This window comes from Thalassophryne amazonica, unplaced genomic scaffold (genome assembly GCF_902500255.1).
Source record: "Thalassophryne amazonica unplaced genomic scaffold, fThaAma1.1, whole genome shotgun sequence".
Classification (NCBI taxonomy): Eukaryota; Metazoa; Chordata; class Actinopteri; order Batrachoidiformes; family Batrachoididae; genus Thalassophryne; species Thalassophryne amazonica.
In genome coordinates this window covers 1108081-1122796 of record NW_022986236.1, presented here as the reverse complement: position 1 = coordinate 1122796, position 14716 = coordinate 1108081, and the positions used below count along the sequence as shown (strand labels likewise).

Genomic DNA, 14716 nt, shown 5'->3' with positions numbered 1-14716 from the left:
CTGAAAGCAGCCAAAGATAACGATACGTCTTTGGGATGGTTATGAGTAATTTTTTCTCTAATAGTTAAAATTTTGTTAGCAAAGAAAGTCATGAACTCATTACTAGTTAAAGTTAATGGAATACTCAGCTCAATAGAGCTCTGACTCTTTGTCAGCCTGGCTACAGTGCTGAAAAGAAACCTGGGGTTGTTCTTATTTTCTTCAATTAGTGATGAGTAGAAAGATGTCCTAGCTTTACGGAGGGCTTTTTTATAGAGCAACAGACTCTTTTTCCAGGCTAAGTGAAGATCTTCTAAATTAGTGAGACGCCATTTCCTCTCCAACTTACGGGTTATCTGCTTTAAGCTACGAGTTTGAGAGTTATACCATGGAGTCAGACACTTCTGATTTAAAGCTCTCTTTTTCAGAGGAGCTACAGCATCCAAAGCTGTCTTCAATGAGGATGTAAAACTATTGACGAGATACTCTATCTCCCTTACAGAGTTTAGGTAGCTACTCTGCACTGTGTTGTTATATGGCATTAGAGAACATAAAGAAGGAATCATATCCTTAAACCTAGTTACAGCGCTTTCTGAAAGACTTCTAGTGTAATGAAACTTATTCCCTACTGCTGGGTAGTCCATCAGAGTAAATGTAAATGTTATTAAAAAATGATCAGACAGAAGGGAGTTTTCAGGGAATACTGTTAAGTCTTCTATTTCCATACCATAAGTCAGAACAAGATCTAAGATATGATTAAAGTGGTGGGTGGACTCATTTACTTTTTGAGCAAAGCCAATAGAGTCTAATAATAGATTAAATGCAGTGTTGAGGCTGTCATTCTCAGCATCTGTGTGGATGTTAAAATCGCCCACTATAATTATCTTATCTGAGCTAAGCACTAAGTCAGACAAAAGGTCTGAAAATTCACAGAGAAACTCACAGTAACGACCAGGTGGACGATAGATAATAACAAATAAAACTGGTTTTTGGGACTTCCAATTTGGATGGACAAGACTAAGAGACAAGCTTTCAAATGAATTAAAGCTCTGTCTGGGTTTTTGATTAATTAATAAGCTGGAATGGAAGATTGCTGCTAATCCACCGCCCCGGCCCGTGCTACGAGCATTCTGACAGTTAGTGTGACTCGGGGGTGTTGACTCATTTAAACTAACATATTCATCCTGCTGTAACCAGGTTTCTGTTAGGCAGAATAAATCAATATGTTGATCAATTATTATATCATTTACCAACAGGGACTTAGAAGAGAGAGACCTAATGTTTAATAGACCACATTTAACTGTTTTAGTCTGTGGTGCAGTTGAAGGTGCTATATTATTTTTTCTTTTTGAATTTTTATGCTTAAATAGATTTTTGCTGGTTATTGGTAGTCTGGGAGCAGGCACCGTCTCTACGGGGATGGGGTAATGAGGGGATGGCAGGGGGAGAGAAGCTGCAGAGAGGTGTGTAAGACTACACACGTCAGCATAGTGCAGCAGATAACAGAATATTTGCAGAGGAATCCTTCAGATCTGGTTACAAGCACCAAAGTTAAACTCTGTATACCTTTTGGTACATATTTTAGAAAAATAACGTTAGTCATTTGAATTTTCAATAGGGGGCCAAGTAGGGGTCAATTGAAGAACTGCATGGGGTAAAAAAAAAAAAGTTCCAATCATATTGAAAGCTATACCACATTATGTGTCTGATCACAAATATTCCAAAAAGCTTTAGTTTGGACTACCTGTGACTGAATGTTCTGGATTTATGGGGTAAAAACAGCAAAAATGGTGACAAAGGTTACTTTCAGTTTGTACAGGGGTCAAAAGTTAAAGTTGCTCCAATTATGGTAAAACATCAGTGTAACAACTTACTGTCGTCAGGTCAATCTCACTACTCCGACACTTTATTTTAATGAGTGTTGATCTAACATTTATTGACAATTTGTGTGTTTGCAGACATGCAGCCGTTGTTGGTGATTAAAGAAGAATTTCTCCCTGAACACCAGGAATGGAATCTGAGTGTTGACCAGGAGGACATTAAAGAAGAGGAGGAGCTGTGGATAAGTCAGCAGGGAGAGCAGCTTCAACAGCTGGAGGAGGCAGATCTCACCACATTTGGTTTCACTGTCATCACTATGAAGAATGAAAATGATGAAAAACCAGAGGCATCACAGTTTATTCAAAGTGATGACAGCACAGAGGCTGAGCCTGTGGCCAGCAGCTCATCTGTACACAGAACACTGACAGCAGAAGCTGATGGAGAGGACGATGGAGGACCACAACCAGCCAGCAACTCAGATCCAAACAGTCATTTACAACCAGATACCAGTGGTAGGAGTTCAGACAGTTCAGGAACTGAGACTGATGACAGTTATGAGTGGGAAGAGACCAGAGAACTTCAGTCAAGTTTTAACTGTCAAAAATATACCAAGGTTGTTTGTTCAGGCAATACTGATGACAAACAATTTAAAGGCTCTAAATATGGAAACGCATCTGGTCACATGGTCAACTCAGAGCAACAAAAGGAGAGGCAAGCAAGCATAAAACAATTTAGCTGTTCTGATCGGAGTAAAAGACAGAAACAGAAGGGCATTGTGAACAAACACATTAGAATTCAGACAGGACAAAAACCATTTGGCTGTTCTGAGTGTGGTCAAAGATTTGGATTAAAGAGCACTCTGAACAGACACATGATAATTCACACAGGACAAAAACCATTTGTCTGTTCTGAGTGTGGTAAAAGATTTGGACTAAAGGGCAACTTGAACAAACACATGATAACTCATACAGGACAAAAACCATTTGTCTGTTCTCAGTGTGGTCAAAGATTTGGTCTAAAGAGCACTCTGAACAAACACATGATAATTCATACAGGACAAAAACCATTTGTCTGTTCTGAGTGTGATAAAAGATTTGGACAAAAGAGCTACCTGAACATACACAAGATAGTTCATACAGGGCAGAAAGCATTTGTCTGTTCTGAGTGTGGTCAAAGATTTGGACAAAAGAGCAACCTCAACACACACATGATAATTCATACAGGGCAGAAAGCATTTGTCTGTTCTGAGTGTGGTCAACGATTTGGACTAAAGAGCACTCTGAACACACACATGCTAATTCATACAGGACAAAAAGCATTTGTCTGTTCTGAGTGTGGCCAAAGATTTGGACTAAAGAGCACTCTGAACACACACATGTTAATTCACACAGGACAAAAACCATTTGTGTGTTCTAAGTGTGGTCAAAGATTTGGACAGAAGAGCAACCTGAACAGACACATTATAATTCATACAGGACAAAAACCATATGTCTGTTCTGAGTGTGGTCATAGCTTTGGACACAAGAGCAGTCTGAAGACACACATGATAATTCATACTTCAAGGCACCTGGCATTGATAAAATCCCACATTTTTGGTTGAAAAGGTTGACAGCATTGCACCACCACTATGCTGTGGCTTTCATAAACACTGAACAGAGATGAGGACAAACCAGACTGGCTAATGATTGGGAATACAAGCTTCCTACCAAAGACCAAGGAAACATAGCTTACCAACAAGCACAGACCCATCTGTTGCCTAACAACAACATACAAATGGCTGACAGGAATCATATCTGATGCCATTTATGGACGTCTTGACACTGGTGGCTACCTGGAAAATGAACAGAAAGATTGTTTCAAAGACTAGGACATAAAGATCAATTATTGTTAAATAAAGCTATCCAATATTATATTAAAAATATTACCAGCTCTGTCTACTTCCATTTACACAACATTAATCATCTCCACCTGTCCCACCTGTCCGTCAACAGCTCCACTGGCTTCCGGTTCAGTTTCGTATTCAATTCAAAATCCTCCTGTTAACGCCATTCAACGCCATATGCAGTCTCGCTTCTCCATGTCCCCACTCCCTCCTGCTCCCTCAAATCCTCTTCCATTCACCTGTCTGTCCCCTCTACCTGTCTCACTACCATGGGGAGCAGAGCATTCAATCACTGTGCTCCCCGTCTCTGGAGTTCATTACCACCTCAAATCAGAAACATTGTTTCTTTTATTGAATTTCAGGTTTTACTGTACAGTGTCCGTGAGTGTCAAGAAAGGCTCCTTTAAATGAAATGTATTATTTATTATTAGACTGCAAAAATGGGGAAGAAACCTCAGCATGGCTTGATTACCAAAAGCCATTTGACAGCGTGCCACGCCCCAGACAAATGAGTTCAGAGCAGAATATTCCAGGGAAACAGCCTCTCGCCACTTTTATTCTGCGTAACCATAGACCCGCGCAGCAAGATCCTGAATAGTGCAGCAAATAACTGAAACAGTTGTTCACATGGTGATACAAGCACCAAATCCAGCACAAATTCTCCTTAGACATTGCTCTTTTGAAAAAACCGACGGGCCACTTGAATTTTCAATAGGCAGCCACGTAGGGGTCAATTGAAGAATTACACAGGGGTTAAAATAGAAAAATGCTCCAATCATATTGAAAACTATATTACATTATCACTTTACCGGGGCGTTGCTAGGCCAGTATCGTAGATTTACGTCAATGGTACCTGGCTATACCCGCCCGCTGTGCGTAAACAAATGACGTCATAGCGCGCGTGCAGCCCAAGAACTGTCTGCAGAGGAAAAGATTAAAAGGCAAGAAGTGTGTTTTGGTCCCAATATGGATATTTCAGATGATTTTCTCATGGATAGGTCAACAATGAACAGCAGCTAAAGCAGCCAGCTTGATGAGGACGCACTGCTGAATTTCAACAGCAGTGCGCGCGCCAGGCGGCAGAAGTTAAGTGAGCCAACTTTTTATGTACGCGTTACGTGTTGTGTATCTCAGTAAAAAGTGATAATAATGCAAATAACATGCTGTTGTCGTGCGGCATGCATTTTCTGCATCCCTCCATTCACTGCCAGTCGCCCAAAATGACAGTTATTCGCTCTCGTCTAACTGGGCAACTGGGCGTGAACGTCGGGCCTCTGAAAATGCATACCGCCCTACAAAAGCATGTTATTGTATTATTATTTATCTGATCATAAAGATTCCAAAAAGGTATAGTTCGGACTATCTAAAAAAACCTTAAGAATGGTGACAAAGGTCAATTTCAGTTTGTACGGGGTCAGAAGTTAAAGTAGCTCCAATTTTAGTAAAAAAATGATTCAAATTGTTGATTGAGCTACTTGGGTTAATAAATGGAATCGTTTTGACTGTTGAATGCTTTCTCTCTAAAGTTAAAGTCAAATAATGTTGACGTCCATTGGATTCTATGACATGTGACATATGTTACCCCGTAACGTGATAACTAAGCATGATACATAGTGCAAACTATTCCTTTTTGAAACCCTATTAACTGAACCAGTAATTTGTATCACCTTTGAACAAAGTTGCAGCAACTCTAACTTTTAACCCCTGTACAAACTGAAACTGAACTTTGTCACCATTCTTGTTGTTTTCACCCCATAACTCTATAGAATTCAGTCATAGATAGTCCAAACTATACCTTTATGGAATCTTTACAATCAGACAAATATTGTGGTATAATTTTCAAAATGACTGGAAGGTGTATTTTTGCCAAATTTGGTGCTTGTATCATCATTTGAAGGATTCCTCTGTAAATATCTGCTGCACTAGAAGGAACATGACATCGGGTATGACTTAAGTAGAGGAAGGAAACATCAAAACTTATGAACCATCTGCTGTTCATGGATGATTTAAAAGTCTTTGCCGACACAGAACAAGGAATCAGTCGGCTCGTGGAAACTGTCCACAAGTTCTCCGGTGTGTAGTGAGCGCCTTGTATGGCAGCACCCTGACATCGGGGTGAATGTGAGGCATAATTGTAAAGCGCTTTGAGCGTCTGATGCAGATGGAAAAGCGCTATATAAATGCAGTCCATTTACCATTTCTCCAAAGACGCTGGTATGGACTTTGGACTGGATAAATGCTCAAAATGCACAATCAAAAACATACAGATGGATGAAGGGAGCTACATTGAAGATTTGGCTGAGGATTCCACATACTGTCATGATGTCCACTGGTTCTGGAGTTTTTTGTTTTTTTTTGTCACACCTGTGGGTGGGGGGGGGTGTGTGTGTGTCTGTGTGTGTCATGCCTGTTCTCTGTGTCTGCTGTCCGTTTCTCATGTTTCTGAGATTTAGGGTCTTCTGTGTTGTAGATTTTGGGTTGTTTCTAGTGTCCATGGCTTTACAGATCATTCTGTGATTGAGCCTTTTTGTTATCTCTTACCTTGTATTGTATCTGGTCTGTTTCTAACCTGCCATTCTGTTCTTGTCTAGCTCTTCCCACCTGGCCTTTTCATTTTATTGATTACTGTATTTTGTTTTGTTTGTTTTGCTTTCATTCCTCTGTGTTTTCAGTTACGTGCCATCATCTTGAGTTGTGCAGCGGTCACTCTGGGGATCTGTGTGTGTGAGAGAGCGTGTGGGTGTGTCCCTGCTGTCAGCAGCATGAATGTAATCGCGTCTGCCTTCCTGCTCTGTCTGTGTGTGTGTGTGTGTGTGTGTGTGTGTGTGTGTGTGTGTGTGTGTGTGTGTGTGTGTGTGTGTGTGTGTGTGTGTGTGTGTGTGTGTGTGTGTGCGTGCGCAGGGATTGCTTGCGGTCTTGTGTGTCTGTGAGCATGTGTGATTGAGTGGTCCTGTTTCGTCCTCTGGGTTCTTCATGTCTGTTGTTCCGGGTCCATGTTAACGCCCGTTGTCGGGTAACAGTTGACAGCGAGGCGTGGTTTTGTGACAGCTGCAGGGAGGGTTTCTCATCTCGTGCCGTTCTTCCTGCTTTTCATGTCTTTTGTTTATCATTGCAGTTATTGTATTTCTGTTCTGTCAGTTTATTCATGTTCTGATTTTATTTTGTTCCACTCGGGTTGTCTGCTTTTATTGTCTTGTGTACTCGCATTGATTTTTCTCACATGCTTCTTGAGTTCCGGTCATTATTTACACCTGTATGTAATTTGTCGGTTATTTAAGTTGCGTCTTGGTTTCTGCTTGTTGCTGGTTGATTGTATATCTTTCCTGACTTTTCTGCCATGCGTCCAGTCAGCCTCCACTTGTTCTTCAGTTTGTAAGGTACTTCACTGTCGCATTTTTGACAAGTCGCCTTTTATTGTATTTAACACTTTGTCTGCATTTTTTTTTCTTTTTCTTAGTCTAGCTTTTTTCATGGACACTTGTATTTGTAGAGTTTCTCTCTTCGATTTTTGACATTCTGATTTATTGTGCCCTTACCTTTTTTGGACTTATTAAATACCTTGTTTTGCACTTACTGTGTCTTGGCTACTTTGTATTTGGGGTCCTATTCCTGTCTTCAGTAGTACCAAACCCTGACACAATGTGGAACCTCACTGGCCTGAGTGAAATTAGCAGTGGTTCAAACAGCTTAACCCAGCTACTCAACAACAACCAGGACGATAAGAACCTAGAACTCAACACCCCTCATCCAGTTGTGCCCTCCCACACCTACCCAGCAGACTGAGCAGTCAACAGGGTTGTGAAGGAAAGCAGTAAATTATTATGACATTTAGACATTATGTGGATAGAGGTTGTTCAGGATAGTTACTTTTCATTTATCTCATCAATATTTTTATTTTATTGCCCGAGGCCATCAAATATGGCAGTTGGGTATTGCGAAGACTTTGTGTCCATCCGTCCTTCTGACCTTCTGTCTGTGCTCAGCATAAATCCAGTATATTACCGTCAGAGTCTTCAAATTCACAGGGGACATTCTTGGCATTTGTGGGAGGTGATGGTCTAGTGCAGGAGTGGCCAAGTTCGGTCCTCGAGAGCCACCTTCCTGACACTTAGTTGTCTCCCTGCTCCAACGCACCTGAATCCAATGAAAGGCTCATTAATAGTCTACTAACGAGTCTTTCATTGGATTCAGGTGTGTTGGAGCAGGGAGACAACTAAGAGTGTCAGGAAGGTGGCTCTCGAGGACCGAACTTGGCCACCCCTGGTCTAGTGGTTAAGAGTTGGGCTTCAGACCAGAGGATCCTCGGTTCAAGACCCAGCTGTACCGGAAAATCACTAAGGGCCCTTGGGCAAGGTCCTTAATCCCCACATTGCTCTCAGTGTATAGTGAGCATAAATGCATAATTGTAAAGCGCATTGAGCATCTGATGCAGATGGAAAAGCGCTATATAAAGACAGTTCATTTACCATTTTTCCATTTAAAGTAATATATTTATTCTTCCATCCTGTGATTCATTTGCAAGAAATGTTTCTCTTGATTTATTAAAGAAATTCTTCACTACAATTAGCTAAATTTACCATTTTTGCTAGAAATGCAAATAGCTGTTGTGTGTTGACAAAACAAACATATCAAGCACTTGTACCAAAGTAGTGTTTTCCAGCAGTGGATACAGTGGTCCCTCGCTATAACGTGATTCACCTTTCGCGGCCTCACAGTTTTGCAGATTTTTTTTTAGTGCAATTTTGCATGCTTTTTTTTTTTTTAACAGCACATTGTGTTCTGCATCATTATCAGGTGGGCTGGTCGCGGCACCGGTCGACATCACCGAGATTGCTCTCACTGCCTCCGATGCGCTTACTGAGTCTGCGGGCTCGGTAAACGCAGCAGCGGGCTACTCACACCGCCCTCCTCACACCGCCCTCCTGTCTCCTGTGCGGAGCTGCACCAAATCTGGCGTATAAAGAGTGTGGTGAGGGGTTTTACAGCCTTAAAACATCTATAATAATTGCAAAAAATAGCACTGACTACTTCGCAGATTTCGCTTATCGTGGGTTATGTTTAGAACGTAACTCCCACGATAAACGAGGGGCCACACTGTATTGTGTCCTTAGAGCACTTTTGTGTGCTTTGGCAACCACTGAGTTTCTGAGGCATATCAGTTGTTGACAGCTCTCTGCAGTGGTTTGGAGTGTAGTCCAGCATATCTGCCACTGGTTTCTTTTCTGAACCCATCCCCAGTCAGCAGGACTTTGTGGTTGTGGCTGACACACTGTTGACTGGCTCCATGGGCAGCCTGTCTGGTAGGTGGCACACTTGGCATGTTGAAGGAGGGCTGCTTGATTTGGAGGAATGGTGACATATGACTTCTAGTTTTGTGCAGAGAGGTGGAGTTGTGCATAATCAACATGTTTAGCTGTACTGGATCTATCAAACATTATGACCACAAACCTCTCCAGCATCTCTAGGTGCCCATCTTCAATCTGTGGTGGGTATTGGCTGAGTTTGCTGAAGAGAACGGAGGTTGGAATGTACTGGAATCCATTCCAGCCTCTGTCCTTGATCAAAGGACAGAAGCTGAGAAGCATCACCAGTTTACAACTGATGGTATAGAACTGATACATGTAACTATTATTTTTCATTTTATTTAGTTTATATTGTGCTAAATCACAACAAAGCTGTCTCCAGGTGCATCACACAAGTAAGGCCTAACCTTACCAACCCCTAGAGCAAGCACACAGGTGACAGTGGTAAGGAAAAACTTCCTCTGATGCTATTGAGGAAGAAACCGAGCAGACCAGACTCAAAACGGTGACTCACTGCTTAGGCCATTCTACCAAAAAGGTTTACAAAACAGAAGACGTCATTCTACCAAAAAGGTTTACAAAACAGAAGACGTGATTTTTTTGAAACGTGTTGCAGACATCCATTTCAAAATGTGCAAATATTTGCACAAAAACAAAGTTTCAGTTTGAACATGAAATATTTTGTCCTTGTGGTGTATTCAGTTGAATATAGGTTGAAAAGGATTTGCTAATCATTGTATTCTGTTTTTATTTGCATTTTACACAACTGTCCCAACTTCACTGGAATTGGGGTTGTAGTTATATTACCCCCATGTTGTCCTGCTGGGACATTGATGATGTCACCATGTCCAATAATGTTCCTGCCATGTCTCCTTGTTTTTGTAAAGCTGAAACCTGCCTCATCCACAAAAACCACTTCATGACCTTTGATGTCCGCCTCCAGCTCCATCACTCTCTGGAAGAGACAAAAAACAATGTAGCACAACTGGCAGATATATTTATCATTAAATATTCACAAATATACAAAACACCACACTGAATGAATAATGTAGACATTACTGCAGAGATTATTTAAACTATTTACAGGAATTGAAACTGCCCTGTGTCAGTCTGATCCAGTCAGATCTCAGAAGCTAAGCAGTACGGGACCTGGTTAGTACTTGGATGGGAGACCTCTTTGGAACACCAGCAGCTGTGTGTGTTTCTCCAGGTAACACTGGAGTTGCGTCAGGAAGGGCATCAGGTGTAAAACCTGTGCCAAATATCAATGCGGATCTGGTTGTATCCGCTGTAGCGACCCCGAACACAAAAACGGGAACAGCCGAATGGACAACCATTTACAGGAATTGAAACTAAAATCATGAGTGTTTACTACCCTCAAGTGGACATAATGCTGTACTACAACGTCATGACATTAGAACAGATTTTAAAATATGTAATATAAACATATTTACCATCTACAAAAAATACAACTGCTTGAATTTGTTATGTGTCGGACGCGGTCGGAGCACCGACCCAGCGTTTGACAGGACCCAGCATAAAATAAGCAGAGCACGGTTCAAAAGGTAACAGAATTTAATAAACATAATAGTGAGTGGAGTGATAAACAACCCAAAAAGTCCGCGGTCTGGTGAGGTGGAAACACGGCGCGCTCTCAGCAGCGCAAACGGTCCGGAGCCACAGCAGTTCGGACCCAGGGACCCCGCCGACACCCCCCAGGCGGCCGCGACAAACCGAGTCTGCAAAAGAAGAAATCATGAGGTGAGTCCAACACTCTCCACACAGAGAGACACAGCTCAAAGGTGCACACAATCAGCAAACACTTCCTGGCTTTAATATAACTCAGCTTCTCACCCTGCAGGCACGGAACAACTCAGTTCAAATCTCCACTGCAGCAGAAGCTGATTAGTATAGCGTAACAGCTCAATATAACAAGGTGTGAGGGACACCAAATCCACTGTCATTACTTCATGAAAGTCACCAAAACCAAATTACCTCAGGAAGTGTGCTGAAGAGCGTGAGACCTCACCCAATCCTCCTTCACAGACTGTGGCGTCAAACCTGGAGCGGTCTCTGTGTCCGTAATGGTGAGATTGTTCTCCTGACGTCGATCTCACATGTCCTGCTCACAAGGTCGAGTCTCTGGCAATCACACACTGTGCATTCAAGGTTTAAGCGCAGCAAGCTCTGATCAAGACAGATACACCACAGCTGTGAGTCCTGATGACCTGCACGTGATAACAAGCCTCAGGTGTTCAGGGTGAGGTCCTAATACTCAGCCACACGTCAGCCACTCAGTCCTGAACGCATACCACCTGGTGGGAGAAACAGAAAACAAAAACAAAGCCAGCCAAACACCCCAGCCCACAACAGTACCCCACCCTCACGGGAAGCCTCTCGGCGACCACACGAACCTGGGCCAGGAAAAACACCCCCCTCCAGGGACCATGGCTGGAATGTTGGCTGGGAGCAACAAAAAAAAACACCTCCTGCAGCTTCAGTCTCAGCTCCGTGTGCTGATGATCCAGCTGGGAAAGCCTGTCTCCAAGAGCCGAGCGTTACTGCGCTCTGAAGACAGCTCCGTTGTCAGCTGCTCAACCTCGTGAATTTCATCATGCGGTCATTGACCCTCTCAATATTGAGCTTCTCTTCTAGTTTTTCCTTCAGCTGGATGATACGAGCGTCCAGCCCCCTCTTCTCTGCCAACAGGGAACTCTGTGTTGAGACTATAGATCTCATCCTTTCACTTCCTGAGCCTGTCTGCAGTAGACAGCTCCTCCTGGATGTGTAACATGTCTCCCTCCATGGCTTTAAGCTTTTTATCAGTCTTTAGCATCATTAACTGCTTCATCCCCAAACATTCACAGCTCTTCCAGTCCTCTCATCTGGTCTTTCATTCGGGCCTGCAGTTTCTTCAAGTGCTATAAGACATTATCGTGATTTTCAGTAGCATCTTCAAGATGGCCTTCAAGCCCTCCCAGATCCAGCTCCCATTTCTTCTTGGCAGAATGGGCCTGGAAACATTACCTATATACATCCTCCAGCTGAATCTTCATCTCCTCCAGTCGCTGCTCCATGGCACGCTTGGACCTCTCCAAACTATGAACTCTTTCCGAAGTCATCCGTCTCGGTCTTGAGCACTTTATTAAATCGGTCAAGTTCATCTTTCAGGTCTGTAAGAGTCTTTAACTCTCTTGCCAGGGTCAACACTTTTGTCTCCTCCCTGGCCTCCGCTTCGGCATGATCATACTCCTCTGCATGTAGATTAGCAATACGTTTCTCTTTGGCCCACATCTGGTCAGACTTTTTTTTTTTTTTTGCTTCCTCTCCAGATTGGAGACGATCTGCCGAAGGTGGTCCTGGTCCACCAAGAGGTCATCCATTTCTCTTGCTGCAAACGGATCTCTATCTTATCCAGCTTGTCCATAGGCTGAACTTTTCTACTCCAGCTGCCGCTGAACACCGTCCAAATTCCCACTGGACTCCTTTGAGGCCCTCTTCAGCCCCCTCTACTGACGAGGCATTCTATCCTGCCTTTGTCTTTCTTTCAGCCAGCTGAGTCTAGAGAGCAAAGATGTACTTCTCTACAGTCTTCTTGCTCTCGTTCTCTTCTTTCAGCTTCTCCCGCAAAATATACCCCTCATTCTCCATCTACCCTAGGCAGATGGAGAAGGAAGGTGTCTACTGGACTTCCTCTTGGAGCAGCTCCTGAATGTCCTGCAGCTGACACTCCAGTGCAGAGATATCTTTTGTTAAATTTGATGATCTTGCCTACTGCTTCATTTAGCGGACCTATTAGCGTCTCCACCTCTGACTGCATCTTTGCATTCGTTTCTGTCAACTCTTGCTTCTGTCATTCACTTTGCACAGATTTGGCCAGGAGTTCATAAACCTGTGCATTCAGCCTTCTTTCGACCATGTTCAGAGTCTGCCTAGTCACAAAACAAAAAGAAAAACAAACAACCATTCCAACCCCCCAGGGAACACCACAACCAACCCCAGGGGTGCAAACTGGGGGGAAGGGAAAAAAAAGAAAAAACAACCATTCCGACCCCCCCCCCCCCCCCCCCCCCCCAGAGGACCGTCCCATCAAACCCCGGGAAGAGGAGAAAAGAAAAAACACAACCCAAACTTAAGCTTGCAAAAAAAAAATCTAACCCCCCCCGGACAACATGTAGGGACCAACACCCCCCAGAGGACATCCCGCCAGCTCCAGGAGTAATAACCACAGCCGAGGTCCCTCTGGGATCCAAAGTCACCCACGGGGGCTCCCAGCACCTCCCAGAGGACCGTTCCATCAAACCCAAGGAGACACCCCCCCCATGACTAACAACAGACCCAGCCCCGGCCGTCTACGGCTAGATGGTCCCACAGTCATTTCCCCCCAGAGGACACCACAGTCACACCCTGAGGGCGGAAACTGGGGAAAAAACAAACAAACAAAACAACAACCCCAACCCCACTCCCTCAGCGCAGGGGAAACTGGAAGTACGTCCAGTGTCACCAACCATGACTATACCCCAAAAGTCAACCGGGAGGAGTGGAACAGCGGTAATGGCGTATGGCACAAAACGGCGCCACCCCTCCGACTTTTAAACCAGCCACCAGCTGCGGCTATATTCCACTGCCCCAAACCTCAGCTACGCCGATGGCGTATGGCTCAAAGGCGCGCTGAAGCCGGAGGTGGAACAGGGAATTAACAAAAAATAAAAACACCCCTAAACCCCCCCCCCCCCCTCCCGGGTGCAGAGGTCATCTGGGAAACGGCCAGCATAACCGAACTGCACCACCCCAGCAATGCCGACAACATACGGCTCAAATGGCTGGGGCCGGAGGAGAAGACAGGGAAGTAACAAAAAAAAAAAAAAAGAGTGCCCCCAAAACCCCCCCCCTCCCGGGTGCAGAGGTCATCTGGGAAACGCCCAGCACAACCAAACTGCACCACTCCAGCAACGCCGACAGCGCCGGAGGAGAAGAGAGGGAACAAAAAAAAAAGAGAAAAAGAAAAACAACGCAATTACCCCCCCCCCCCCCCCCCATCACCCCCCAGAGGACCGTCCCATCAAACCCTGGGAGGTGAAACCAAAAGAAATAAAAAAGAAAGACTAACAGACAAACATAAAGTCACCAGGGTCCAACTATGCTCCAGACAGCCTGTATTTTCACGCCACCAGACCACTGACAGTGCTTAAAACCCACAAAAACAATTTGAATCACACATATAAAACCCCACAATTAATAAACCAACAAGAAACTAACTAATAAGTGACTTATACCGTCAAGCATAAAACAAATGGAACATCTATGTTCTACCTTAAGAGCTGTGACGGTAATGTGGCTCAGTCACCAGCAGGGGGAGCCAGAGTGCTAAAAATAAAAAGCCCTGTGGCAACCGAGTAAACTCAACACACGCTGCTTTAATTGTGAGCAGCTACGTGTAGCATACAGCTAAAGTGTGATTTAACTAATACGTCCGGAGCTGATACAACAGACGTAGTAGCCATCTTCACCCGGGGAGACGGGGCTACAACTGTAACAGCAGGACGCAAAGCGACCCGTGCTGCAGAACTCCGCCGTACGCGTTCACCCTCCAATCACACACTCATGCAGCTCCTGTCTAACCTCTTATCTGGTTGGAGTGTGAAGCGAAGCCGTCGCTGATCACACTTTACGCCAATCCCATAGATAAGGCAACACCACAGGAACACGGCTGCAAGAGAGTTCGAACTAT

The 14716-nt window shown here is 44.0% G+C and overlaps 1 long non-coding RNA gene across 3 annotated transcripts; it reads right to left on the bottom strand.

Annotated features, from left to right (window-relative positions):
• Nucleotides 1-2801: 2801 nt before the first annotated feature.
• On the bottom strand, nucleotides 2802-14196 carry LOC117505666. Of its 3 annotated transcripts, XR_004559207.1 has the most exons (4): nucleotides 14185-14196; nucleotides 10172-10177; nucleotides 3163-3356; nucleotides 2802-2995 (listed from the first exon to the last, which is right to left on the bottom strand). It is a non-coding gene; the product is annotated as an uncharacterized LOC117505666 (long non-coding RNA). The 3 variants fall into 3 exon arrangements; XR_004559206.1 differs by lacking the exons at nucleotides 10172-10177; nucleotides 14185-14196 and adding an exon at nucleotides 10769-10779; XR_004559205.1 differs by lacking the exons at nucleotides 10172-10177; nucleotides 14185-14196 and having other exon boundaries at nucleotides 3163-4345.
• Nucleotides 14197-14716: the final 520 nt, after the last annotated feature.